At 47.2% G+C, this 4764-nt stretch overlaps 1 pseudogene; it reads right to left on the bottom strand.

Annotated features, from left to right (window-relative positions):
• Positions 1-288: 288 nt before the first annotated feature.
• LOC141002044 (uncharacterized) lies at positions 289-1927 on the bottom strand (annotated as a pseudogene).
• Between the last annotated feature and the right edge of the window lie 2837 nt (positions 1928-4764).

Below are 4764 nucleotides of genomic sequence, written 5' to 3'. Positions count from 1 at the left end.
GGAAATGGGCGAGAAGGGTCCTGGTACTTGGTCATACACCAGTAGTCTTCAGTGTAGGCAGGAGTCAAGAAATATGTTGAAAGAAGATCACTGGAGAGGTGCAGAGTCTGGTACAAAGGAGTTTATTGGGCTCTACAAGGCAGTTATTTAGTTAAATATGCATCTATTGATGCACTTAGACACATCATCAGTGATGGAAGCTAGGGTCATTGGGTGCTTCGGGTCTTTCAACATCATACACCCTTACCTAGGCGACCCAGCCAGGATTGATCAAGTCCTGACTTGTGTCTAAGTAGCATGTACCCACGGATCGCCACTCTTGATCCACAGCCATCTAGAGGCTTTCTCAGCTGCCTCTGTGGTGGTTTTGATGGCCTTTCTCTGGCGTGCACCTGTGATGCCAAGCAGGCTGTATGCTTTGCAGAGAGATCGCGCTGCGAAGCCTCTACAGCCCACCTCTATTGGCACACACCGGGCATGCCACCCCCGTCTGTGGCACTCCTCCACTAAGTCGGCGTACATGGCATGCTTTCTCTCATTGGCCTCTTCCATGCGCTCCTCCCAGGGAACTGTCAGCTCCAGTAGGACCACCTGTTTTATTGAATCTGAGAACAGAACTATGTCTGGTCTCAGGGTGGTTTCAACGATGTGCTCTGGGAATCTGAGCTGCTTCCCCAGGTCAGCCTTCATCTGCCAGTCTGGTGTGGTTCCAAGGAGTCCCACTGCCCCCCTTGGCTGGGGCTTAGGCTTCTCCAAGTGTAGCGTCCTTCTCCCATGGCTTTTGGGCAACAGCTGAGGATATGCTCTTGCGTTCCTCTTCTGAGGCACAAAGGACATGATGATGTGTCAACCTTGCCACAGCAGAAGAGGTTGGATGGGCTGAGACGTCATAGACGGACGCAATCAGGAACTTGATCCGGTAAGGCTCAGCTTGCCAAAGCTCGGACCAGGAGATCTTGCGGTCCACTGCCTGTTCCCATCTCGTCCATGCGCCTTGCTGTCACATCCCCACCATCTGGCTAGCACGCAGTTCCTCCACACCAGCTTTCACCTCCTCTTGGACCAGTCTGCATCTGTCTTTGCCCAGGGCTTTGTCGTAGCGTGTGGTTGGAATGCTACAAAGCCCTGCTCGTCCAGATGCCACTGGGCCGACCAGCACGCTGTAACGCAAGCGTGACTCAGCCTGCTCGACTGCTTCCTGCGCCCTCCACTTCCTCCCAATCCTGACTACGATGCCAGCCTGGGAGACTTTCGGGTCACTGGATTCCCTGTACTGCAGCACCTCTCTTGCACGGGTAACCATAAACTCCTCATTCAGGCTGCTAATGGGGAGCTTCAGTTTGTTGTTCTGCCCGTACAGAGCAATGCTACTCAGGCTTTGTGGCAGGCCCAGCCATCTACAGAGGTAACAGCTGATCTTCCTCTCGAAGCCCTCTACTGATGTTATTGGGAACTCGTACACAAGCAGGGGCCACAGAATCCTGGGGAGAATACCGTGCTGGTAAATCCAAGCCTTGAATTTACCAGGCAGACCCGACTTGTCCACTGCTGTCAGCCACGCCTCCAGCTCCTGATTTGTGGCCTTGATGAATGCAGCGTCCTTCAGGGTGCAATCAAAGGTCTTGCCGAAGGCCTTGATGGGTTTCTCGGTGACCGATGGAATCTGGGTGCCGTCCAGAGAGAAGTGGAACTTGTCAGTCACTTTCTCTCTCTTGAGCACCAGGGACCTATATTTTGCAGGCTTGAAACACATCCGAGCCCAGGTGATGATCTTCTCCAAGCCCTGAAGGATCCAATGGCAACCCGGCACTGACATCGTTGTAACTGTCAGGTCGTCCATAAAGGCTCTGATGGGGGGCTGGCGGACTCCAGACTTGGTGAGCGGACCTCTGCACTCGACTTCGGCTGACTTGACCAGCATGTTCATGGCACGGTACAAATTAGTTTATTGGGTTCTACAAGGCAGCAACACCAATAAACAGTGAGTTCGGTCCCGGGAGAGAACTAAACAAGTTCTCTCTGCGCTCCTGCTTTTATGCTGAAGGGTCTCCACCTGTTTCTTGAATAGCCGCCCCTGAGGATAAATTCTAATGGTGGATGACATCGCCTACATGTAGCAAATTAATACAGCTTCAGCATATTCTGAATCACTAACATAAACAATAATAGACTTCTAACAGCTTTCATTCAAAAATATAGAATTCTGTACCAGCAGCTCTAATACAAAAATAATGTTTGTGGACTTCAGCATATTCTGAATAACTAACAACATGAAAAGCTACCTTTGTAAACAAATACATAATAAAGAGTCCAAGACTTGTCACTATAAGCAAAATCCTGAGCATAGAATTCCTCAGACCAAAAAACAAACAAAACATTTTGCTGTGTACCACAATAAAAAACAGCTTTCATACAAAAAAGGTCTTAGGCACTTAAACATCTGCAGAAAGGAAAGTCAGAATGTTGTGTCACTTTTTCTAAATTGCTGCACTGATACACTCTGTGGAGGGCAGTACAGTAAACCTACCTAAGACTCAGGGTTTACCTGCAGATTTGTTTACAGCATATTGATGTCACAGCTAAACAAAACAGAAAGCAGCTCTCATACAAAAAATATGAAATAGGCCACAATGAAATCACACCAATGAAAAAAAAAAAAACAACTACCTGCATCCTGGACCCCCTTACGGCAAAACTGTTTGAGGATCTATGGCCAGCACTGGGACCTACAATGTTGAATATTGTTAACTTATCACTCATGACAGGTGTTGTCCCTGCTAGTTTTAAGTCTGCTGTGGTTAAGCCTCTACTTAAGAAACCACACCTTGACCCAGGATCTCTGAATAATTATAGGCCAGTATCTAACCTTCCCTTCTTCTCTAAAATCTTAGAAAGAGTTGTGTCCCAGCAACTTTCACTTGAAAGTCAATTTGGCATCTCTGGCCTGGCTCTAGCCTGGCTAAAATCTTACCTGTCCGAAAGAACACAATGTGTTTCTTACAATAGTACTACATCAATATTTACTGATGTGAAGTATGGAGTTCCCCAGTGCTCTGTTCTGGGCCCTTTGCTCTTCTCTTTATATATTTCACCTCTCGGCCAAATTATTCGGAGTTATGGAAAACATTTCCACTGCTATGTGGACAACACTCAGCTGTATGTGCCCATAAAAGCTGATGATAAATCTCGAATCACAAAATTGGAGACCTGCCTGTGTGCAGCGAAGAACTGGATGTCAGAAAACTTCCTGCTCCTAAATTCGGATAAAACTGAGATGCTGGTCATTGCTCCCCCTCGACAGAGACACCACTTTGATCACGTGACAGTAACTCTCGACAATTGTGTTATTTCTCAAAGTTCAACTGTTAAGAATTTAGCTGTTACTTTTGACTCTACCCTCTCTTTCCATCAGCACATAAAAGAAATTACCAAGATCGTTTTTTACCACCTGAGCAATATAGCTAAAATTAGGTCCTTCCTATCGACGGCTGACGCAGAGATCCTGATTCATGCCTTTGTTTCGTCTAGGCTGGATTACTGCAATGCTTTATTTTCGGGTCTTCCACATGGGAGCACTAAAAGTCTTCAGATGGTTCAAAATGCTGCCGATAGAGTCTTAGCACGTACAAGAAAATTTCACCAATCCTAGTCTCACTGCACTGGCTCCCAATACATATAAGATCAGACTTTAAGGTGCTGCTGATGACATACAAAACTGTACATGGCCTTGCCCCGTCGTACATGTCAGATCTTATTATACCGTATACTCCTACTCGTGCATTACGCTCTCAAAATTCAGGGCTCCTGATGGTTCCCAGGGTTCAGAAGAAGTTGGCTGGCTGCAGGGCTTTCTCCTGTCGGCCCCCTTCCTCTGGAATAACCTCCCAGCTGATATCAGACAATCTGGCTCTATTGACGCCTTTAAATCTGAACTCAAAACTCACTTCTTTGACTTAGCCTTTAATTAGTCCTTGACATCGACTGCTAGCTTCCTCGGTGGGTCGGTCTCAGTCTCAATGAGTGAGCTATAGTATTAGACTCCACATTGTCCTGCCGACGAGTAATAATCTGCTTATTATGATTAACATTGCATTTCTATAACCTTGTTTTGCTTTCTGTTCCCACAAGCTGCAAGCTGTGTCACTTTCACTCTCTATAGCTTCCTCCTCCTCTTTTTCCTCCTTCTCCTCTCTTTTCATTCAGGCTCCCTTCTGATGACCTCGGGCCCCAGGGACCATCTACCTCTCCTGGCTCCTACAGCCCCACATACTGTCGGATCTGGATTGTCACACCCGGGCTCCGTTGGATCATTCCTCTCCTTGTTTCGCTATCTCCTTAAAACTGTATTCCTGTAAATTTTGAGGCCTCCTCACTCTGATCTCTCTATCTATTACTAATTATCCTGCGTGGCCTGCCCTCTTCCAGGTTACCACGGTGGACAGGAGGTTGTGTGGCTCGGGCACTACCTGGCGATGCCTTGTCCTGCTCAGTCGTCTCCTGGATCCACATACTTTATGTGGCGAGGTGGAAGGCTAGGGATGAGTGTTGCCGAACAACGCCACCTGGGGAATTTCGCCCCAGGAAGTAGTTACCTCTTTTCTAAACAGAGTGCTTTAAGATCATACAGGCTCAAAATCACCACTGGGCAGGAGACAGTGGTCAAAATATAAAAATCCTTTTATTATATAATTTTGTTTCAGTTTCAAGATTACCAGGCCGTCTCACACCAACAAACACTGGGCCAAAAAGGGGGGATGGATGGAC

The sequence above is a fragment of the Pagrus major genome, chromosome 9, assembly GCF_040436345.1.
Source record: "Pagrus major chromosome 9, Pma_NU_1.0".
Taxonomy (NCBI): Eukaryota; Metazoa; Chordata; class Actinopteri; order Spariformes; family Sparidae; genus Pagrus; species Pagrus major.
This window is presented reverse-complemented; position numbering and strand designations above follow the sequence as displayed.